The 25,718-nt window shown below is 35.9% G+C and overlaps 1 long non-coding RNA gene across 1 annotated transcript in view; it reads left to right on the forward strand.

Moving 5' to 3' along the window:
* Positions 1-25,492, forward strand: part of LOC116542600 — a 323,840-nt gene extending 298,348 nt beyond the window's left edge. Inside the window, exons 2-3 of the long non-coding RNA XR_004265282.1 lie at positions 19,709-19,770; positions 25,073-25,492. This is a non-coding gene — a long non-coding RNA (uncharacterized LOC116542600). The remainder of the gene's footprint in view (positions 1-19,708; positions 19,771-25,072) is intronic.
* Positions 25,493-25,718: the final 226 nt, after the last annotated feature.

The following is a 25,718-nucleotide window of genomic DNA, read 5'->3' on the forward strand; positions in this document are numbered from 1 at the left end:
AAAAAAAAAAGCTCTGAGAAAAAGAATGTGACATTTAGAGATTCAAGATAAAAATTTGACCCCTGGTTCTACTGGTCTCTTATTTTGAATCGTTAAATAAATGTCTTAATCTCTTTGTTTCTCAGTTTCTGTATCACAAGCTACCCATCAGATGTATATGATTCCCATTTTACAGATACAGAAACTGAGAAAAAGAATGTGACATTTAGAGATTCAAGATAAAAATTTGACCCCTGGTTCTACTGGTCTCTTATTTTGAATCGTTAAATAAATGTCTTAATCTCTTTGTTTCTCAGTTTCTGTATCTGTAAAATGGGAATCATATACATCTGATGGGTAGCTTGTGATAATTAGGATTACATAAAAAAGTAACCAGAGAGAATGTCTGTGAGTCTGTGAACAGATAACTAGTCTAAAGATGTAAGTTTTGTTCCTATGGTGTGTTGGAGCTTCCATTGTACCAATAAAATAGACCAAGATGCCAGACTCAAGGGAAGCCTTTCTTGGAGTTTGATCTCTGCTTGAAGTCTTATGTTTTAGCCCTACTTTAAACACCTAAAGTTTTTTTTTTTAGCTGAATAGGGATTAAATTAAACCTCTTCTGATTTCCCTGTCTGTAAATTGAAGAAAATAGGAATTACCTCAATGATTGTTCTGAGAATAAAAAGGAGATAATACATATAAAATTATCCTACAGGGGCTTACAGATTGGACTCTCAAAACTGTAAATCCTTCCTTTTTCTCCCTATGTCTGTCTTTAACTTATCTCTTGCAAGTTTAACTTGAAAAAAAATTCTGGAGCCTAAATTCTCTTATAATGGATTTTGGCTGTAACCCTGGAAACTTGTTTCTGAGTGGCATGGCCTTAAAAACATCTTGTTTAAGATTGTATATTCACCAATTACTCTGGAGAATTTTTTCTGATTAGCTTTTTCATGAAGATGTAAAATAAGGGGATTATAGGAAGACCACTGAACAATTCCACACAAACCCTTTATAGTATTGGGAAATTATTTTTCTCTCCTTGGGATTTCAGTATTTGATGCTTACTTACATTGTGTCTGTTTACAAGTTGTTAGCTGTTTTTTTTTTTTTTTTACACATCAATACTTTTGAACATTCTTCAATCCAGAATTTTTAAATTTACCAATTAATAAAATATCTTTAATTGTTCTGATTTTTTTGAGACAGGGTCTCACTCTGTCACACAGGCTGGAGTGCAGTGGCAGGCTCTAGGCTCACTGCAACCTCTGCTTCCCAGGTTCAAGAAAATCCCCTGCCTCAGCCTCCGAAGTAGCTGGGATTGCAGGCATGCACTACCATGCTTGACTAATTTTGTATTTTTAGTGGAGATGGGGTTTCACTATGTTGGCCGGGCTGGTCTTCAACACCTGGCTTCAAGTGATCCGCCTACCTCAGGCTCCCAAATTGTTGGGATTATAAGCGTGAGCCACTGTACCGGGCCTTCAATTGTTTGTTAATTTATATTACATTAAGACTGGAATTTACATTTGTAAACAGCATCTGCTAACTTTTTGAAAGTCCAGCTAGATTATAAACTTCTTAGATTTTTGTATCAAGCGCATATGTCAGTTGAAGAGATTTGGCAATAGTGCCAACTATACACATTAGTAGAAGTGGTTCTTTTTTTTTTAGTTCAGGCTAAAATTTTTTGCTTCCTTAGTAGATGTTAGGTCCTCTAGTAAGTACATTTCTTGTATTTTGTTATTTGATTCCTCACAACAACCACAGAATAGATATAATTTTGTAGTATTTTCTTTACGGTTTTACCAAAGAAAACCAAGGTTCAGAAAAGCTATGTTAAGGACAGAAAACAAAAAAAAGAAAAGAAAATGCTTGCATACAGTTACACAGTCACTCAGAAAGTAAGTGATATATCTCAGTTAAAGTAGGTGACCAAAATTTATAGCTGTTGCCCGACCCTACTTTTGGCTATAGTCCTCAATAGCCTACAGGATGCTTCTTCCTCCCCCCTCAAAAAATTGTTTAATTTGACATATGTAAAACCAGATCAATCGAACCCATTCTTCATAAATAAATCTAAGGTAGCCTAAGCAAGACACCAATCTGAGTTCCAAGATTTTATGAATAATCACATCTACTCAGTCTGTGTTACAGCAAAGGGTGGGAACTCTGTTCTATATTTTTCCTAGTATTTACATTGAAATACCATAAAAAATGAGTTGACCACACTATTCCAGGTATTAAAATGGGAAAAGAACTCTGTGTTGATCTATGGGTCCCTGTTTTCCTCCAAAAAGTCTTTCAATGCTGACTTCTTAAAGAGGTGGGGAGAAAAGATGTTAAAGTGTTACTCTGTACACTCACCAGTTATTGCCTTTTTATGTTGGGTTTAGTGAGGCATATTGGCAAGAGCAAAATTCATAACTTGTGGTGTACAGATCAATGAGTTTTAACAAACATATACAAGCTATACAATTGTGTTGCAACACCACTATCAGAATTTAGAATTTAGAATATTCCTACTGGCTCCTAAAGTTTCCTTCACTTCTGAAATAAATCCCCATGTTCAATTCTAACCCTGGAAACTACTGATCTGATAACTGATCCTAGAATTTTGCTTTTGAAAATGTCATATAAATAGAATCATAACATGTGCAGTCTTTTGCGTCTGTCCTTTTTCATTTAGCAAAATCCTTCTGAGATCAATTTGTTGCATGTTTCGGTAGTTCTTTCGTTTTATTGCATAGTTTTATTCCATTGCATAGGTGTAAAATGATTAATATTTATCCATTCATTAATTGATAGGTATTTGAGTTTTACTTTTTAGTGATAATGAAAAAAGCTGCTATCAACTTTTATGTACAGGCATTTGTAAAGCTGTATGGCAATACATAGGAGTGGGAGTGCTGGGTAATAAGGTAAATGTGTTTAACTTTACAAGAAATGTCAGTTTCCTAAGGTAACTATATCATTTTGCCTTCCCACAAGCAATGAATAAAAACTACTTTGTCCACATTCTCATTAACACTTAATATTGTCAGTTTTTTGTTTTTGTTTTGTTTTGTAGCCATTTTATTTTATTTAATTTTTTCAGTATATATTTTATTGCACCTTAGGTTCTGGGGTACATGTGCAGAACATGCAATATTGTTGCATAGTTACATACATGGCAATGTGGTTTGCTGCCTCCATTTCCCCTGTCACCTATATCTGGCATTTCTTCCCATGTTATCCCTCCCCAACCTCCCTACCCCCTACTGTCCCTCCCTATTTCCCCCCAACAGACCCCAGTGTGTGATGCTCCCTTCCCTGTGTCCGTGCGTTCTCATTGTTCAGCACCAGCCTTTGAGCAAGCACATGCAGTATTTGATTTTCTGTTCTTGTGTCAGTTTGCTGAGAATGATGGTTTCCAGATTCATCCATGTCCCTGCAAAGGGTACAAACTCATCGTTTTTTATGGCTGCAATAGTATTTTGCTTTTGGTATATATGGTGTATATGTGCCACATTTTCCTTGTTCAGTCTGTCATCGATGGGCATTTCGGTTGGTTCCAGGTCTTTGCTATTGTAAACAGTGCCGCAATGAACATACGTGTGCATGTGTCTTTATAAGCCTTTGGATATATACCCAGTAACGGGATTGCTAGGTCAAATGGTATTTCTGGTTCTAGGTCCTTGAGGAATCATCACACTGTCATCCACAATGGTTGAACTAATTTACACTCTCACCAACAGTGTAAAAGTGTTCCTATTTCTCCACATCCTCTCCAGCATCTGTTGTCTCCAGATTTTTAAATGATCGCCATTCGAACTGGCGTGAGATGGTATCTCAGTGTGGTTTGGATTTGCATTTCTCTAATGACCAGTGATGATGAGCATTTTTTCAAATGTTTGTTGGCCTCATGTATGTCTTCTTTTGAAAAGTGTCTTAATAGGTATATAGTGGTGATTCATTGCAGTTGAGATTTGCATTCTCATAATAATGTGGAACATCTTATGTGCTTATTTGCTTTTACATCTCTTCTTTGATAAAATGTATAATCCTTTTATTAATTCATTTATTTTTGTTGCTGTTATTTAGTTGTGAGAGTTGGTTTTTAATTAGTGATGTTTGTTAAAAATATTTTCTCACAGTTCATAAGTTTTCCCTGATGGTATCTTTCAAAAAGCAAATATTTTTGATTCTTAATTTTGATAGTGGACCATATGTTGAGACTGCACTGAATTTATAAATCAATTTGGGGGAGAATTGATATGCCAATAACATTGGCTGCTCAGATTTATAAGCCTGGTATATCTCACAATTTATTTAGGTTTTCTTTGTTTCCTCTCATCAACATTTTGCAATTTTCAGTATATAAATTTAGCATATGTTTATCTTGTTTATCCTTGGACATTATTTTTTGTGGTATTCTAGATGATTCTGGTTTTAAATTTCAATTTCTAATTGTTCATTGGTAATATACAGTGATACAATTAATTTTTGTATATTAAATCTGTTATCTGCTAAACTTATTAATTTTGGTAGCTACTTTTTTAAAGATTCTTTGAGATTTTCTATCTAAATAATTATGTGTCAGCAAATAGAGACAGTTTTAATTCTTCCTTTCCATTTAAAGACTTTTGTGTCTTTTTCTTACCTTATTGCATTGGCTGGGATCCCAGTATGAGATAGAATTAGACAGAAAAGAGTGGACATATTTGACTTGTTATCAGGGAAATAATTTAATCTTTCATTATTAGGTAGAAATTTAGCTGTGGATTTTATATAATGACTTTTATTATATTAAGTTCCTTCTGATTCTCCTTTACTGAAGGTTTTCATCATGAATGGATATTGAGTTTTGTTGAATAATTTTTCTCCATCTATTGAGATAATCGAATGGTTATTCTTTTATATTCTGTTGATAGAGTGAATTATACTTGCTAATTTTCCAATGTTGTGTTTCACTTGGTCATGGTGTATTATGCTTTTTTTATATATTGCAAAACCTGATTTACTAATCTTTTATTAAAGATTTTTATGTGTCTTTAATGGGTATTGGTCTATAGTTTTCTTTTCTTGTGCTATCTTGGCCTGTTTTTAGTTTTAGAGTAATGATGGTATTATAAAATGAATAAAACAGGTGTTTTATACTTTAAAACAATACTAGAAAAATTAAGATGGAACCCAACACACCTGCTTGAGTTTCCTTTCTTCATTTAGTTTGTTCATTTGTTTGGTTGGTTATTGTTGTTACTATCTTTTTGTCACTATCTAGATTATAAACCAGGAGAGCAAATAGAAGGTAAGAACAAGAAGGTCTTTGTAAGGTAATCAATAATTTGGCATGACAAACATCTCTGAGCAACTGGTATGTTTATAATAATATCAGAAGGAAAGATAGAACTGGATGATTTTTGATATTAAGGAAGTGAAGATGCATAGACTCTTTAATGAATCCATAATTTTGCTTTAGCAGTACACTGATGGAGGACTTCAAAGCTTTGATTAAGACCAGTAACAATAAAGATTACATTAGTGAAAAGTAGACATAACTAATTGACTATGATGTGAGGAAGTATTAATAGTAAAATAGTGTGTCTCTGTTTCTAATTTGCTTCATTCTTGGTTATAACAATTCAGGAAGGTTCAGTCTTGGAAAAGTTTTGGGCTTGTCTATTACCAAATATCAGGAAATCCTTTGAAATATTGTGACAATATTGCCTTCAAATAAAAAAAAATGTGTTCCTCAGGAATTGTTTTTCAAAGACTTCTAAGTTGATTGTAATCAATTAATTAATTAATTTATTATTATTTATCCATTTAGAATGACTTAATAGATACTAATTGAACAAATACTGTGTTCCTATAACTGTCCTAAGTTTCGTCCTCGAGGAATTTATTTCCTAGAGGAGAAACAAAGAAAAGAACAAAACAAAACAAAACAAAAATTTGTACTAGAGGTAGGCATAAGCTGATATGAAAGGACATTAAAAGGGACATAATTCTGCTTGAGACAAGCTATCAAAAAAGAGGTATGATAGATTGATTGCCAAAAAAGGATGTCTAATTTTTTACCCTTCTTATATGTATAGTCTTTCCAATGTAACTTTGGAGCTGCTTCTATTAAAAATTAAAGTCTTATTTATTTTTCCAATCTGGCTAGTCTTATAGCTTGTTTTTGCAAATAAGGAGTTACAGAAATGATCATATGACAGTTGCAAGAGTAGGCTTCAAAAGGGCCTTGCTGCTTCCACTTTTTGTTGGAATTTTGATTCTGACATATGAACAAGACAGAGGTAGCTTGCTGAAGGGTGAGAGTCATATATCTAGTCGCTTCTGTTGTCAAGTCCACAGCTAGCCAACTTGCACAAAAACACTGCAGATGCTCAAGAAAGCTCAGTTGAGAACAGATGAACCATCTAGATGAGCCCAGCCTATGGTAACAGCCCATAGACTAATGGGCTGTTGTTAAAAACACTGAATTTTCAGGTGGTATACTGTACAGCAATAGTTAACTGACAAAAGAAGCTTGTATCTGAACTGAGTCTGAAAAATATTTAGGATATCATATTTTCTTGTACAATGTGTTATAAATATGTTAGACTCTCAAACTAGCCATGAAACACTAACCTATAAGGTACTTGAGAAATGAAATTACTTCTGCTTTTCATATTAATTCTATGAAAAATCCTCAGGGTTTCAAACTCAGTTGCCAAAATCCATTTTTCCAGTGATGTAGGCCAAGTAGTAGAATGAAAGTATTTCATAGCCTTGCCCCCTTGTTTTGGGAAATTCAATGTTCCTGAGCATTGAGGAGAAAATTATAAATAGGAGAAAGTCCTTGGCATTACAAAAGGCAATGGAGAGGGTCTCTAGGCATTCCCAAAGGAGAGGAAAGGGTGGGATTTCTGTAATCATTGGAAGAAAGCATATCTCTGCCTACTATGGCCATTTATATGTGGGTAATTTAGCAGTTGGTGCCAGGTGCTGATAAGTTAATGAAAATAAATAAAACAAGGTCGGTGGCTTAGAGTATTGTGAAAATGATGTATGTTATATGAGGTGGTTGGTGAAGTCCTCTCTAATAAGGTGGTATTTGAGCAGAGATTTATGAAAAGGAAGCAGCAAGCATTTGGATATCTTGGGAGAGCTTTTTAGGCAGAAGTATGGGCAAGTGAAGGCTCTAAGGTAGTAGCATGCTTGGCTTATTTGAAGAGCATAAAAGACAGCTGGACTGGAGCTAAAGGAAGGAGAAGGAAGTGGCAGTAGGTAAAGATAGAGAGATATGAGGGGCCAGATCATGTAAGGCCTTGTAGGCCTTAGTAAGGACTGAAATTATACTGAGTGAGATTGGAGGTCTTTGAGGACTTTAAAGCAAAGGAATACATGAACTGACTTATATTTTAAAAGGGTCAATCTTCCTGCTGTGAAAAGATAGACTAGCAGACAATGATAGAAACAGGAAGATAAGTTAGGAGGCTATTACAGTAGTCCAGGCTACACAAGTTAGGAGGCTATTACAGTAACCCAGGCTAGATAGGATGATGATGTAGGCCTGGGAAGAAGTGATGAGAAATGCTTGGTCTCTGTATTTATTTAAAAAGTATAACCAACAAGATTCACAGATAATTTGACATGGAGTGAGAGAGATGGAGATTTAAAAGATGACTCTAAGATTTGGGGACCCATAAACTAGAAAATAGGAGATACTAATTACTGAAATGGAACTGTGAGAAAGGGGCAGGTTTCTGCAGGGCACATCACGTGTTTAATTTTGAATATGTTAGGATTGAGATGTCAGATCTCCAGGGCTGCTGGATATCTGAGTATGGGAAGAAAGGGACAAATTGGATGGGATTTATAAACTTGGGAGTCAGTGGCATATAGATTGTATTTAGGAAGAGGAAACAATGTAAATCTCAGTAAGAGCCTAAATAGTCCTTCATTCATTCCTTGTCCTCTGAGATTCAGGTTATGGATGAAAATACCTGGTGATTATGAAAGAGGTGAGGGTGACTTAAACCAGAATAATAGTGTTTGTTTCTCTTCATGAGCTTAGTTTCCCGTGTGGATTAGCAAATTCATTCCATGACTTTGGGCTTTCTTTTGGCCTGCAATACAGATGCCTCTGGGAATTGTTATGAATCTCGGTTTATTAATATTTGCAAAAGTACTTTCAGGGCCTTTGTTGAAAGGCATTATAGAGAAGCAGAGGGTTATTATTAAGGATGACATTTGCTCATTGTGATTAAAAATGACAAAATGAAATTTCAAATGCAGAAGTCAACACTGCAATTCAATGTACAAAGGTTTCTTTGTACATAAACATCCAGCCAAATAAGGTCCATCTGTATTACAGAGATTTTTCTAGTTTGCTTTCAAATGAGGACTGGTTTTCAAGTGGGGATTCAATGTAAGCAGACATCATCAGAGGCCAAAAATATACCATTTCAGCTAATTGCATCTGTTGCAAATGTTTTTTTCTTATTCCCCCCCCTCCTTAATTAATCATGGGCTGCAAATGGAGCCAGAGAACTGTGCATTGAGGTCCTGCCCACATGGTTTTATTTACCATTGCACACAGAATTTTATTGGGCTATAAAATAAATGGATTTCCTCTGAAGCAATTAGAACAGTCCCTTCTTAGGCCACTGTGCAAATTAACCCATACCTATGAGCCGCTACTATAGAAGAAGCCTGCATTATGCAGAGAAGGAATGGGGTAGGAGCTCAAGGAGAATGGTGGGAAGTCGCTACCCATATTTCTGTTACTGTCTCAGAAAATTATTTGTGACCCACAAGCTAAACCAGCTGCAAGCTATATTATAATAAAAAACAGACTCAAGGCTGGGCATGGTGGCCCATGCCTGTAATCCTAGCACTATGGGAGGCTGAGGGAGGAGGATCCCTTGAGCTCAGGAGTTTAAGACCAGCGTGGGCAACATAGAGGATGTGTCTAAAACAAACAAACAAACAATAACAGCAAAACAGACTCAAACACTTGGGCTTAGAAAGATACTTGGCTGACAATATGTTTGAGGCAAAACTAAACATGGATGAGATTAGGGAGACAAAGAGAAGACTTTATAGAAAATTCATTTTGCTGAATTTTAATTCTCTTTCCCTTTCTTTAACCTGTTAAGGCAAATTCTCCAATATGATATAATACTCAGTTTGGCATAAATGCAAAATGCTAGAAAGCACTATGCCAGTGTGTTTGAACTTTCCACCAGTCTGTTCAGCATCACCACTGAATACCCAAATAAACTTGAGAAATATTTTTCACTGTATTGCTCTTGGCTCAAATCAGTTGTGTAACCAGTGAGTTTACAGTACAACCCCTCTTCCCTTCATTTCACTTGGGTACCAGTTCAATAAGTATACAGCAAGAGCTGGAGATAGAAACCGCCCTTCTTTACCTACACACATACGCATCAGGAAATGACTTCATGAGTCTTCTCAGTAACTTCTAACCTTCTCAGTCAGATCAAGAATTAAAAACAAAGAGTTTTCAGAGATCTGAGAAGAAGGTTGGAAAACAGGTTTCTTTGGAGACAGCATATTGCTCAGTCTATTGTTCCCACTGTCACTTGGGGAGAGCACAGTCCTGCCACTTTGGAATTATATGTTTAGTGAAGGTGGTCTAAAAGAGTCAGCCGCTCAAAGAGTATGGGCATGTGTCACCTCCAATTGCCAAATGTATGCCTCAAAGAACAAAAACAGATTGTGAACTGGGACCTGACTACATTCTAAATCTCTAGTAGAGATTGTCGGATTTGGCAGAGGTTCCAGGAAAGTACTGCTGTGTTGGAATTGTCCTAACTTCCGTAAGTATGCTTGTACTAAGGATGTTTAAGTATTTTTGAAGATTTTGTGGACTACAGGATGTGAGGGATAGCATAAAATGATTTAATTTAATTTCATTATACTAGGGTAGAGTTAGAGGGTTAATGAGACTTCAGCTTTAGTTGAATGACAGAAATAATCCACCAACAATTAGCTGATGTTAACTCAGTATCTTACACATTCCAGATATGCTTTAGTGGCCAAAACAACTTTTAGATGCAATCGACTTACTGTCTCTTCTATTCCTGCAAAGGAGAAGCCGTAATATGGTTGAAGACAAATGAATTCTCATTATATAAGTAGGTTACACTCCTAGAGGGTATAGTTATCAATCCATGGGAGTGAAGAGATTACAAATGGTAGTGATGTTGGGCAACTGTTCTCTTTAGTGTGCTATCTGCTGTCTCTTAATCTTTATTGTGCTCTTGAATTTTAAATTCTCTTGTGTAATACCTTGCTGTGCCTTCTGATTCTGAGTTGTTTCCATTGCTTGGAAGGATTATAAAAATAGGAAAGTCCCACTAAAAAGGGAGAAATGAAACAGTAGTGCAGACTAGAGTTTGAGATGAATGTGTGTCTTCTCTGTTTTGTGCTGCTATAATAAAATACTGCAGACTGAGCAATTTCTAATAAACAGAAATTTATTTCTCACAGTTCTGGAGGCTGCAAAGTGCAAGGTCAAGAGGATAGCATTTGGCAATGGCCTGTGTGTCATAACAGGATGGAAGATATCATAGGGCAGAGAGAGAAAGAGAGGACCCACTCTCATTTGTGAGGGTAGGAGGCTCTCATGACCTAAACATCTCTTAAATGTTCCATCTCTTAATACTGTTACAGTGATAACTAAATTTCACATAAGTTTTGAGGGATAAAAATTAAAACCATAGCAAGGTGAAAACTTGAATGTTTCTTTAGGGTCTAGTGCAGCATTCTATAGTGCAGATAAAGCAAGGGAGGAGAATGGAGTGGAGTGTCTGGGTTCTTTTTGATATGGACACAGAAGGCATAATTTTCTCAGATTAAACATCATCCTGGGGGTTCTTTCTGGCCTATACATTTTATCTATAGAAAACTTGGGGACCTATGGGGAAAGCAAAAGGGACAACAAACATGTATTGCTATTTTACAATATGCCAGACATTATCTTTGTTAATGCTTTTAATATGTTATCTTATTGGATCCTCATATCAAACAAGCCTATGAAATAGCTGCTATTGGGCCAGGCATGGTGGCTTATGCCAGTAATCTCAGCACTTTGGAAGGCCAAGGCAGGTGGATCATTTGAGGTCAGGAGTTCAAGACTAGCCTGGTGAACATGGTGAAACCCGATCTCTACTAAAAATACAAAAAATTAGCCGGGTATGGTGGTATACACCTGTAATCCCAGCTATTCAGGAGGCTAAGACAGGAGAATTGCTTGAACTCAGGAGGCGGAGGTTGCAGTGAGCTGAGATCATGCCATTGCACTCCAGCCTATGTGACAGAGCAAGATTCCATCCAAAAATAAATGAATAAATAAATAAATAGCTGCTAATGTATTCATAAAAGAGAAAAAAACCTTAGAGAAGTCAAATAAATAGTTAAAATTTCTCATTTGTAAATAGAATGCAAGGGATTCAAAACCTGACATATTTTATCTGAAAGTCCTAAAGTCTAGGCTCTTTCCACAAGTTAATGAATGAATGAAGAAATACATAAATTAGTATTATAAAAATTATTTATTTGGTCATGTTTATTTTGTCCTACTTTGATACAGGACCACATAAAAAGCTACCATTGACTTTCTTCACAGAATTAGAAAAACTACTTTAAATTTCATATGGAACCCAAAAAGAGCTCGTATAGCCAACACAATCCTAAGGAAAAAGAACAAAGCTGTAGGCATCATGCTATCTGACTTCAAACTGTCCTATAAAGCTGCAATATCCAAAACAGCATGGTACTTGTACCAAAACAGATATGTAGACTAATGGAATAGAAAAGAGGCCTCAGAAATAATGCCTTACATCGACAACCATCTGATTATTGGCAACCCTGGCAAAAACAAGCAATGGAGAAAGGATTCCCTATTTAACATACGGTATTGGGAAAACTGGCTTGCCATGTGCAGAAAACTGAAAACCCAAGATGGATTAAAGACTTAAATGTAAGACCTAAAACCATAAAAACTCTAGAAGAAAACTTAGGCAATACCATTCAGGACATAGGTAGGCATAGGCAAAGACTTCATGACTAGAACACCAAGAGCAATGGCAACAAAAGCCAAAATTGACAAATGGGATCTAATTAAACTAAAACGCTCTGCACAGCAAGAGAAAATTATCATCAGAGTGAACAGGCAACCTACAGAATGGGAGAAAATTTTTGCAGTCTATCCATCTCACAAAGGGCTAATATCCAGGATCTACAAGGAACTTAAACAAATTTACAAGAAAAAAAAAAACCCCATCAATAAGTGAGTGAAGGATACGAACAGACACTTCTCAAAAGAAGACATTTATGCGGCCAATAAACATATGAAAAAAGCTCATCATCACTGGTCATTAGAAAAATGCAAATTGAAACCACATTGAGATACTATCTCAGGCCAGTTAGAATGGCAATCATTTAAAAGTCAGGAAACAACTAATGCTGGAGAGGATGTGGAGAAATAGGAATGTTTTTACACTGTTGGTGGGAGTGTAAATTAGTTCAACCACTGTGGAAGACAGTGTGGCGATTTCTCAAGGGTCTAGAACCAGAAATACCATTTGACCCAGCAATCCCTTTACTGGGTATGTACCCAAAGGATTATAAATCATTCTACTATAAAGACGCATGTATGATTATTGCAACACTATTCACAATAGCAAAGACTTGGAACCAACCCAAATGCTCATCAATGGTAGACAGGATAAAGAAAATGTGGAATACTATGCAGCCATAAAAAAGGATGTGTTCATGTCCTTTGCAGGGACATGGATGAAGCTGGAAAACATTATTCTCTGCAAACTGACACAAGAACAGAAAACCAAACACCACATGTTCTCATAAGTGGGTGTTGAACAATGAGAAAACATGTACACAGGAATGGGAACATCACACACTGGAGCTTTTGTGGGGTGGGGGCGCTAGTGGAGGGAGAAATACCTAACATAGTTAGGTTGGGTTGGTGGGTGCAGCAGACCACCATGGCACATGTATACCTATGTAACAATCCTGCACATTCTGCACATGTATCCCAGAACTTAAAGTATAATTTAAGAAAATGGGTTTGTAATTTAAAGTAATGGGTTGATGGGTGCAGCAAACCACCATGGCCCATGTATACCTATGTAACAATCCTGCACGTTCTGCGTATGTATCCCAGAACTTAAAGTACAATTTAAGAAAAAAAAAAAAGCCAGAATAATGGAGATACCATTAGGGACATTAGAAGGAGAGCAAGTTTGATTTCAGATATACTGAGTTTTTAATGTCAAAAGATATTTAAACTATACAATTAGAAATAAGGTCCTAGAGTTTAGAAGTCAGTGCAGCAAGATATAAATTTGATCATTATCTGTATGTATTATATTTGAACACTGACGTGAATGAGTGTCAAATGAATGAGAGTGTCAAAAAAGAGAATGTAAATAGATTTCAGTTTTTAGATGGTAGACAATTGGTAGATTAATTCTGATCGCATGGAATTAAATACCATTTACATGAGCCTAGCCTGTGGTAACAACCCATAGACTGATTCTCAAACAAAACAAAACAAAACAAAAATCCAAAAAAAAGTCTTTGAGATTTTTAATGGCTCCTTTATAAAAAGTTAGGTTGCAGTGAAAAAATAAATGATACAATCTTTGCAACAACAGAAACCTAAAGTGTTTTTGAAACCCATCATTAGTAGCACATTTAATATGAAATGAACACTGAACTTATTTAAATCTCAATATGTGGCCCTTCCTCAGCTCCTGTTTCAGTAGAGTAAAAATTTCTTCCTTACTAATTATTTGTTCTATTTTATCCCCTGAAATCTGGGCAAACGGCACTTCCAGGGTGTTATGAGCAAATTATATACACAAATAGTAACGAATAATTTTCCACATCATATTTTCTAGGCTATGAATCTTGCCTGAAATTCTATGGGCGGATTAATTTCACCTAAATACAATTCCTTTTAGAGCTTTTTATAAGAGAAGGACTAATGTTGCTCTCTTATCAATTAGTCCTGAACTCAGTTTTGTGTAAACTCAGTTTTGAATGGTTAAATGATGTCACATTTGGCATTTGATAGAAAAATAACATGATACCTCTGTATTGTTTTTTAATCGGGCCATAACATTCACCAAGCCCTAGGGATATTAGAATAAAACTATTAGAATAGTGTCGATCACAACCTTCTTTCCTTCTTTCCAAGAATAATTATTTATTAGATACTACCTCTGCACAGGGCTTTCTGATAAGTGCAGGTGAAGCATAGGTGAAAGAATCACAATGACAATATGAAGAGCCTTCTCCTTAAGAAACCTACAGATTGGTACATGAGATAAATGGCTATGAGAAGAGCCGACATATCATATTTTTTTTTTCCGTGAGGCAAGGTAGAAAGAAATCTGGAAGAATTTAAAAGCAAGAAAGATTATTTCCAGCAGGGAGATTGAGAGAGACTTTGAATAGGAGATTATAAAAAGATTGCAAAGTAAAAGAGCTAGAATTAGGTCATTTCTTTGAGTCAAGAAAAATACACTTGAAGTCTCTGTAAAGTAAATCCATTGGTGGAAGCAGAATACTGTTATTTGTATTTGTTTTGGTCATTGTAGAAGCACCAGAGATTGCTGAACAAAGGGCCTGAAAAATGCCCGTCGGCATTTCTAGTTTTCATTTGGTGACTTGCAAGTGATTTGGGAGAAATTGCTTATTTATCAGTTAGAAAGGCTTTTTGTGCAAAATAGCAGAGTAGTTTATTCATTATTATTTGATTCATTTATTCTTTCACTCATATGTTTTCTAAAACATATTAATCATCTATGACATAGAAGGCACTGAGCTAGATACTAGCGATACTGTGGGCACGTGACTGGACCTCGTTCCTGCTCTCATAACATATACTATGCAGATCCTTGTTACTCCAAGTGTGTCCGGTTGACCAGAAACATCAGCATCACCTGTGAACTTTTGAAAAAAAAAACTGAAGAATCTGCCTCAGCCTTATGGAATCAGAATCTGCATTTTAACTAGATCCTCAGTTACTTTAAACACATATTAAAAACTGAAAAGAAGTTGGGTCTGTAGCCCTAAATAGATATAAGCAAGTAGTCTGCAAGCTCAGGTGTCTTGGTCAAACACTCAGGAGAACAGGGAGAGGATCTATCTGCAAGGCTTTTCTTTACTGAGAAAGGGGTATAGATTTTAAAATCAACTCCTCTTAAAATGGCTTTCTGAAAGGGGAGATCTAAATTCAAAATATAGCAAATGTGAACACTATAGAGTGACAAAACTGAGTTCAGATCTCTTACTCTAAATGGAACTAGAGAGGAATCTTTGAGTGGTCCCCGACAGCCTAATAATTTGTGTTTCTCCAATTAAATATGGTCAGCTGTTCTCTTTCCTTGCCTAAAACCTGCCCTTCATCAGTTTCACCTTGTGCAAATATTATCTATCTTTCAGTAACCAGCATGAATAACACCTTCTTCTTGGAGTCCTTCTCAATACGCTAGTTAGAACCAACCTTTTCCACCTTTGAATGACCCCAGCAATTTACGTGTACCTCTCTATGACATTGACATATTCTGTCCCAGTGTGCACATGTACAAGTCTATGACTTATTTCCCTCTCAATAATGCCTTTAAGGAAAACACAACCATGCCATATCTCTAATATACATAGTACTTGACATGTTATTATGCACACAGTGGGTTAATTATGCTTGTTGGATGAACTGAGACATGTAAATCACAACTACATTTTTATGCATATTAGAGATTCACACACATTGATAATGTTTAGTGATAGGCCTTGAAAAATACAAAATAATATTATACAACTCTAAGTTTCCTTATTATGGGTAAGAGTTATATCCGGAGTTCTGCTATGTGCAGAATTACAAATGAAATCTACAATTTTTTGAACTGTTTTGAATCTAGTTGAAGAGGGAAGGCATTTTATACTAAAGAATATTTAACGGCAACAGAATGAAGAATATAATACAGTTACTAGCTGAGCACAATTACATGCCAAAATGCAAAATAAGGACTATGGAGATTTCGAGGGTAGACAGGGATAAATCAGTGTTGGTAAGAATTTCCCAAGAAGTGGGTAGAATAGGTGAGGCTTGAGTTGGGATTTTAAGAATAAATAGTATTCAGTTTAGGAAGATAAGTGTGTAAAATCTTTATATGCAGATTTTGTAAGTGAGGGAAGAGTAAGAGAAACAGCTTCTTGCAAAAGGAGACTTGATGTTACAAGTCTTGAAGGGAAGACATTTATGTCAGGTTGAGTTTTCCAAAGACAGCCACAGTAATATCTCTTCCCCATGCTCTTCTGAAACGTGATCTTGTCAATCACCAGTCAAAAAGAGGATCTATGTCTCCTCCCCTTGAATCTAAACAGGTTTGTTATTGCTTTAATCAGTGGAGTGGAGTGGAAATAATACTGAGTGACTTCCAAGGCTCGGTCCTAAAAGACAAGACAGTGTCCAAGGCTAGGTCTTAAAAGGCAAGATAGATGATTCCTCTTGGAATCCAACTGCTGTGCTGTAATAACCCCAAGTCACATGAAGAGTTCATCTGTACATGTTCTGGCAAATAGCCCAGCTGAGCCCAGTCTTCAAGTCATCAAAGTCTAAATACGAGGCATATGTGTAAAAAGCCTCTATGCTATTCCAACCTCCAACTATATTGAGTAACTGCTAGCCCTTTGAGTCTCCCCAGCTAAAGTTCCAGACATTGTGGAACACAGATAAGCCATCCCCACTGAGTCCTGCTCAAATTTCTGACTCATGTTATCTGTGAACATAATAAAATAATTGTTTTATACATGTCACAAATTTTTTAAAATGCAGAATTAAATAATTGAAACAGGCCAGACACAATGGCTTATGTCTGTAATCCCAACACCTTGGGAGGCCAAGGCAGGTGAATCACCTAAGGTCAAGAGTTCGCCTGGCCAACATGGTGAAACCCCATCTCTACTAAAAATACAAAAAATTAGCCAGGCGTGGTGGCACATACCTGTAGTCCCAGCTACTTGGGAGGCAGGGGTGGGAGGATTGCTTGAACCTGGGAGGCAGAGGTTGCAGTGAGCTGAGATCACATCACTGCACTCCAGCCTGGGTTACAGAGAGAGACTACATCCCACACCCTCAAAAAAATAATAACAATTGAAACAACTCTGATTTCCCATATTTTGAGGGACAGTGTAGCATGATGGAAAGAGCACATATTTTGGAATTAGAGTATTCTGGGTTTGAATCTCAGCTCCCTCCCTTACTTAACTCTGGATGCTAAGTGAATTAAACAGTTTGAGAACCAGCATCCTCATCTCTAAAATGGGGATGGCCATACTACAGAGTCATTGACAAAATTAAATGAGATAAAATATATAAGCGTCCACCTGCAAAATAGGTGCCCAATGTGTTGTAGGTATTATTACCAGTATTAAAATCTAAACTGGCCTTGCCATAGGGGTCGCCACCATTTACATGAGCTGTAAGAAGGATACAGGAGGAGAATACATGTGGACAATAGCTCTGTGAGTGTAAATGAAGGCCTTTTCCCTTGTAAGTGTTTACTCAAGAACTCCTATGCTGGGAAAAGATGTTGACATGTGTGTGATGGATTATATGTTGTTTACTGAGAAAAAATGGCAAGCAACACCTAGCTGTCCCCAGGCACAAAACTGCTTAGGGTGTTATAGAATAGTAAGCAATATGTACCGGTCATGGAGTAGTTAAACCAGTTCTCAAAACACAGGATACATGACCTTGTCCCCATTGCTGACTCACAAAGAATGCTTTTTAGCTTATTTTTATTTTAGTAGTGAACAGGCACTATCTGCCTGTTTAGTCTATCTTTATTCTATGAAGAAACACTGAGTACCTGCTTATTAAAAATAATCACTTGTTAGCAAAGAATAAATACATGGGTCAGAGTCTGCTCAGGGCTCTCAGCTCTGAAATGCTGTGAGTCCCCTCATGTCCGACTCTGATTCCCACTTTTGCGTCTATCTTTGTTTCTGTTTCTTAATTCCTTTGGCACTGCCTGGGTTTGGGTCTCCATGACCGAGCTGGTGTCAGCACTCTCAAATTATACAAATAACAACATTAGTAATGATGAAACTTAAATTATGTTTTATAGTTTATGCAGTACTTTAGCACAGTAGTCCCCTATTATTTTGGTACCAGAGACCAGTTTCGTGAAAGAAAATTTCTCCGCAAATTGAGCAGGGGAGGCGATGGCTTTGGGACGAAACTGTTCCACCTCAGATTGTCAGACATTAGTTATAGTCTCAGAAAGAGCACAACCTAGATCCCTTGCATGTGCAGTTCACGATACGGTTCGTGCTCCTATGAGAATCTACTGACGCTGCTGAACAGGAGTTGGAGCTCAGGCAGTAATTCTTGCTGGCCCACTGCTTACCTCCTGCTGTGCTGCCCGGTTTCTAACAGGCCACTGCTAATGGTCTGTGGCCGGGGAATTGGAGACCCCTGCTTTGCCAAATGTCACTCTATTTGTGTGTTGGAGCAGACTTATGAGGAAGATAATCCAATTACAGCATTTTGTAGATTTTTATAAATAGCTGCTGTGGTGAGTAGTTCAGAGTTGGGCCATGATGCCAGAATTCCTGAATTCAAATTCCAGCTTCCCCTCTCATTAGCCATGTGACATTGAGAAAGTTAATTAAACTCTCTTAGTCATCAGTTTTATCACCTCTAAAATGGCAGTATTGTACTGTTTTTGAAACTGTTTTGAAAATAAAATACAATTATACATGTAAAGCACTTAGAACAGTGCTGTGCACAGGGTTGGGCGTTCAATAAGATGTTATTGTCACAGGTTAGGCTCAAGGGGTTATATTCTCTAGGGTTGGTATAAATATCAAACCTAGGCCTTTTGCTCTAAGTGTTAGACTGCAGTTGATTAATATTTTCCTTATCATTTTTGTTTAGGTGAAGGCTGACCAATATGCCTCTTGGTATAATGGTCACTATTTTAAAACAGTTTTTTTCTTTATTCTCTGAATGTTCTATGGAAGCTATTTGTGCAATTCAGATACTATGCTACTTAGGAATTTTACCCAATGATGATACAGGCCAGTAGCTCTTGTAGTTTATGTGTTGTCTATAGCAGGAATGGTTTCCTTAGAAAGACTGCCTTGAAAACAAATTCTTGACTACTAAAATTCCCTGCATGGGTGCTTCATCTTGATAAGTAGCCAAAGACCTTGTTTCTTCCTAGGTATTGGGAGCATCATCCCTTGTCCTGTTACAGTTAGATCTTGAAGATGCTTTTTAGGTCATCTAAGTAAAATGTCATTCCTTGAAATGAGCTTCTTGTTAACTCTTAGTGCTCTTTGTTTAAATTTTCATTCATTTCTGCAGCCTTCCCAGATGGTGGTTCATCTCCTGACAATGGCCTCCCTAATGCGTGAAACATACTAGTAAAACCTCATTGAACTTCATTTTCATCTCTTTTTCATGCTCCTCTATGAGCGTATCTCCCCTCTTTCAATTTTATGTTTTCCTTACTCTCTTGATGTGTCAATAACCTTTTAATCATCCCTATTTTGTTGTATTTTATAAAATATATATGGTTTCTCTAGTCTGTACTTTCTTATTTATGAGATATCATATTATCTGTTGGTGGAAATAGAATGCAAATATGTTTCTGAAGGTGCCTTACCTCAGACCTTGTTTCTTCTACAGGGGGAGAAAAATGCCAGTCTTTAATGAACTCGGAGCTAAAGTAGATTAGCTGTTTTCTTCAGGTAAGATGGATGATGCTATCAACATTATTAAGCCACTAGGTCTGAATTTCTCTGTGTGTAAATCAATGTAATAAGTGCTATTAATATACTTACCAATATGTCTCACCGACATATTTTAATATTTTGGCTAAAAACTAAAATAATACTAGTCCTGATTAACTAATTTACTTCATTCAGTTTACCTCTTACTTATTGTCATTTGGCAGTAGGCATTATTTCTCAGTGAGTTCAAAATATACTCCATGATAGACAACTCATCCTACTACTTAAAAACAGTAGATGTATTAGCAGATTTATGAGAAATCTCTCTTATGTAACTTCACTTTAAGAAGTTGAGTAAGGATTTTTGTTTTTGTTTTTATGTATATATAAAGTATCCCTTCAGTATTTTTGCAACCCTCTCTAAGAAAAGAGTAGCTCATGGTAGAAAAGAATGTTCTGGGCTATGATGGCAGAAATGGATGGATGACCATGCCTTTCTGGGAGACTGAAAGAATATTTCTTGCAACCATTCAATGTATCACTGCAAATAGCTGAGTAAAATGAACAATTCAGTACATTTAATCTATGCAAAAAGGGGAAAGTGAGTTAAGGTAAAGTTTTTTTAAAAAAATAATATCTTCTGCTTTAGGCGTTTTCCTTTATTCACTTATAACAACATTCTTCTACCAATGACCCAAGCAGCCCTTTTCTCTCACCTTCTTTATGAAAAAAATATTCAAGTGAAAATTCTAAGAAAAGCTTTTAGAGTTTTGCTGGCATCTGCAGTATTTTACCTCTTTACTTATTGAGATGTTTTAGTAAAAGTGTAACATTTTCCATTTAATAGTAGGTGGGCTTACCACTTTCTAAGGTGAAATTTGTTGCTGGGTGACCCTGTGTAACTTCTCAGCAAAGTTTTGCCTTTGAATTTTTCTTTTTTTTTCAGTATGAATCCACTTTATTAATTGGTGAGAGCTACTTGTGCCAGTAGATACTTACTGATTGTTATTTGCTGACATAGTGAGTTGGGAATGACTGCTGAGAAACTGAAATTAGAATTTGACTCTTTTGACTTCTAATAGGAGGTAGAAGTTGAATATTTGCAACATAGTGTCATTTCATTCACTATAGAAATGTGCTTGTGTTAATATATGTAGAGCAGGATTCTCTTGTTCTTATTAGAAATAGGCTGGGTGGAGAATTAGGAGCAAAAAATAGAAAGGTAGAAAACTGTTCACTGACTCATTCCTAAATTTACTTTCAAGGAGAAAAAAAAATTAATGGAAATGACTATTCTTTTATGGTGTTTCTATTCCTTAAAGAAATGATGAACTGAGCAAAGAAAGAAAAGGGGCTCGCTTATATTTTATCTCTCATTTACATACACATATGGTTCTGATTAAAATACATTGTGGCACTGACTGGGTAGAATTTATCTGTGAAAAAAATAACCTGAAAAGGATAATGTTTTATTGTTTGGTATTATCAATGCTACAAATCCAATTCTTTATAGAGTTTAGCCCTGTGCAGATTCTGTAGAATTACTAATGCTTCTTGCTTTATGTGGTTCACATCTTTGGAGCTTAATGTGAAGTTTGGCATGCTCTTTTTATGGGTTTTTTTTTTTTTTTTTTGCATTACAATTTCTTCTAAAGTACTCTATTTTCTAAAGAATTTTAATCCATTGAGGTCAAAAAGCTTTATTGATACTTTCTGCCATGCTTTAGGTAAATTTAGGGTGCAGTTTCTTTGATGGGAGAGAACCATAGGAAAATTATTTCTTGCCACCTATTGGAGAACAGGAAACTTGAAAGGACAATTACATCAGTGTAAATATGACCAGCTGGTCTAATGGCCCAGTGGTGCTTGTTCAAAGTGGCCAACCTTAGTGCCATACTCTTGTTGCTTATCTGAACAGTGAAGGGGATTTGAGATGTTAGGTATTTCTGCTGTGGAAGTCATTAAGCTCAATGGATTGGGTATAGTAGGTATGTAATCTAGAACCCTGCTTTACAAAATGTGGTCCATGGACTAGTAGCAGTGACATCACCTGGGAACAGGTTAGGCATGCAGAATCCCAAATTCCACTCAAACACTACTGAATCGGAATGTGCATTTCAATAATATCCTTACGCGTTTTACATATGTGCATTAAATTTTGAGAAGTACTCGTCAAAAAATACTTCTTCACTACCTTAACAAGTTCTCTAGTCATAATACTTATAATAACAGCACTAATCATATTTATGCCACAGAAGTCATATTATTTAATCTTCAAACCATATCAGAGGGGCATATTTCCTATTGTCCCTATTTCATAGTTATGGCATTTGCACTCAAGAGAGGTCGCACAGGAACGCATTTATTTGTGAGGTTGCTGAGACAGGGTTTTCTTCTCATTGGCTTTTGTTCTTTTTTTAATTTTTAATTTTTTAGGGTACATAGGAGGTGTATGTATTTATGGTGTACATGAGATATTTTGATATGGCCATCCAATGCATAATAATCACATCAGGATAAATGGGGTATCCGTCACCTTAAGCATATATTCTTTGTGTTACAAACAACCTAATTATACTCCTTCGGTTATTTTAAAATGTGCAATTAAATTATTATTGACTGTAGTTCTGTTGTGCAGTCAAACACTAGCTCTTATTAATTTTTCTGGCTATTTTTGTACCCTTTAACTATCCCCACATCTCCCCACCCCTTCTCTTCCCAGCCTTTGATAATCATCCTTCTACTGTATCACCACGAGATCAATTGTTTAATTTTGTTCCCCTAAATAAGTGAGAATATGCAAACTTTGTCTTTCTGTATCTGGCTTATTTCACTTAATATAATAATCTCCAGTTCCATCCATGTATTGAAAATGACAGAATCCCATTCATTTTTATGGCTGAATAGTACTCCATTGTGCATATGTATCACATTTTCTTATGCATTCACCTGTTGATGGACAATTAGGTTGCTTTCAAATCTTAGGTATTATGAATAGTGCTGCAGTAAATGTGGAAATACAGATATCTATTCCATATACTGATTTCCTTTCTTGTGGATATATACTTAGCAGTGGGATTGCTGGATCATAGGGTAGCTCTATTTTTAGTTTTTTTTTTTTTTTTTTTTTTTTTTTTTCGGGAACGTCCAAACTGTTCTCCATAACGGTTATACTAATTTACATTACTACCAACAGTGTACAGGAGTTTACTTTTCTCTACATCCTTGCCAGCATTTATTATTACCTTTCTTTTGGATATAAGCCATTTTAGCTGGGGTGAGATGATATCTCATTTTAGTTTTGATTTGCATATTTCTGATGATCAAAATGTTGAGCTCCTTTTTTTTTTAAGACAAAATTCACTTGAAAAGTTTATTAACATAAGTAACAATAAATCATTCAACTTTTTGGGTTTCAGGAAGTTTTTAAGGATTAAATTTCAGAAGTCCTCATGTAAACAAATCAGATATGAATAAAGCCCTTATAATGAACTTTTCAAATAAAAGTTTAAAATATATTTTTTCTTAAGATGGCAATAGTATTAACATGACAGTATTAACTTTTCTTATTTTTATTAAGATTAGCTCTTCAAGATTGTTACTAACAAATCTTGATTTTTATTACTGTGCTAGGGTAAGATTTTAATCACTAAGTTCTTCCTCGTCACTGAAATACATGCTTTTCTTTTTCCTTGGGCATCTTGAATCATCTGATGTTGAGGGACCTCCTGAACTGGGTTTCCATTTTTTTTTTTTTTTGTTGTTGTTCTTCTATTTTGGCTTGCTGGAATGCTATGGCCTGACTGAGGCTGTCAAGAGCAGGATCCTCCCCTTCATCTTCACTTTCTTCTTCTACTTCCTCAATTTCTTCTTCTGGTTCAGGAGCTTTCTTTTTTTTCTTTTTTTCTTTCTTCTTTGGAGGCTTACGTTCTCCAAGCATATTTTTCTGACAGGCATAACTTAAGTGTCCACTTTCTTTACAACTTTGCCATATTTGGAGAATATCTTTAGATGGGGCGGGCCTGGGAGACCGGAAGAGTGTGAGCCCTCAGCTCAGCTGGGGCTCAACCCCGACTCTCAGCGGCCTTGGCATCACGAGTCCTGGGAGAGGTTAGGCGCGGAAACAAGGTGGTAGCAGCCACTGGGCCTCTTCCTGCTTGTTAGAGATCCATTGATCTCCTTTTCATATGCTTGTTTGGAATTGGTATGTCTTCTTTTGAGAAATGTCTATTCAACTATTTGTCTATTTTTTGATCAGAATATTAGATTTCTTTCCTATAGAGTTGTTTGAGCCCTTTGTATAGTCTGGTTATTAATCCTTTGTCAGGTAGGCAGTTTGCAAATATTGTTTTCCCATTTTGTAGGCTATCTCTTCACTTTGTCAGTTGTATTCTTTGCTGCACAGAAGGTTTTTAACTTGATGTGACTGCATTTATTCATTTTGCTTTGGTTGACTGTACTTGTGCAGTATCGTTAAAGAAATCTTTGCCCAGTCTAGCATCCTGGAGGGTTTCTCCAAAGTTGTTGTTGTTGTTGTTGTTTTGAAGTAGTTTTATAGTTTGAGGACTTAGATATAAGTCTTTAATCCATTTTGATTTGATTTTTGTTTAAGGCAAGAGATAGGCTTCTAGTTTAATTCTTCTGCATATTTACATCCAGTTTTCCCAGCATTATTTATTAAAGAGTCTGTCTCTTTCCCAATATATATTTTTTGGCACCTTTGTCAATAATGAGTTCACTGTGGATGTATGGATTTGTTTCTGGGTTCTCTATTCCATTTATGGGTCTATGTGTCTGTTTTTATGCCAGTACCATACTGTTTGGTTACAACAGCTCTGTAGCATAATTTGAAGTCAAATAATGTGATTCCTTTAGTTTTGTTTTTTTTTTTTTTTTTTGCTCAAGAGAGCTTTGGCTGTTCTTGATCTTTCATACTTTCATATAAATTGCTGGATTACTTTTCCTATTTTTGTGAAGAGTGTCATTGGTATTTTAATATGGATTGTATTGAATCTATAGACTCCTGTGGGTAGTATGGGTATTTTAACACTATTTATTCTATCAATCCATGTACATGGAACATCTTTCCATTTTTTTGTGTCCTCTTCAATGTCTTGCATCAGTGTTTTATAGTTTTCATTGTAGAGATCTTTTACTTCTTTAGTTATTTCCTAGATATTTAATTTTATTTATAGCTATTGCAAAATGGGATTCTTTTTCAGATTGCCCACTGTTGGCATATAGAAATGCTACTTATTTTTATATGTTGATTTTGTATCCTTCAACTTATCAGTTCTACTATTCTTTTGTTGGAGTTTAGGTTTTTCCAAATAAAGGATCATATCATCTACAAAGAAGGATAAATTGACTTCTTCCTTAATTTGTAAGTATTTTATTTTTCTCTCTTGTCCGATTGCTCTAGCTAGTACTTCCAGTACTATGTTGAGTAACACTGGTGACAGTGGGCATTCTTATTGTATTCTGAATCTTAAAGGCTTTGAGCTTTTCCCTATTCAATATGACACTAGTTGTGGATCTGTTTTATATGACTTTTATTATGTCGAGCCATGTTCCTTCTATACCCAGTTGTTTAAGGGTTTTTATCATGAAGGGATGTTGAATTTTATCAAATGCTTTTTCAGTATCAATTGAAAGGATCTTATGGTTATTGTCCTCCCTTCTGTTGATATGATGTATTACACTGACTGATGTGTGTATGTTAAAACATCCTTGCATCCCTAGGATAAATCCCACTTGGTCAAAATAAATTATCTTTCTAATATGTGGTTGAATTTGGTTTGCTAGTATTTTGTTGAGGATTTTTGTGCAAATATTTATCAGAGATATTGGTCTGTGGGTTTCTTTTTTTGGTATGCCTTTGTCTGGTTTTGATATTAGGGTAATACTGGCCTCATAGAGTGAGTTTGGAAGTATTCATTCCTCCCCTATTTTTCAGAATAATTTGA

Source organism: Sapajus apella, unplaced genomic scaffold (genome assembly GCF_009761245.1).
Source record: "Sapajus apella isolate SASKATOON/1434 unplaced genomic scaffold, GSC_monkey_1.0 scaffold4, whole genome shotgun sequence".
In the NCBI taxonomy this organism is placed as follows: Eukaryota; Metazoa; Chordata; class Mammalia; order Primates; family Cebidae; genus Sapajus; species Sapajus apella.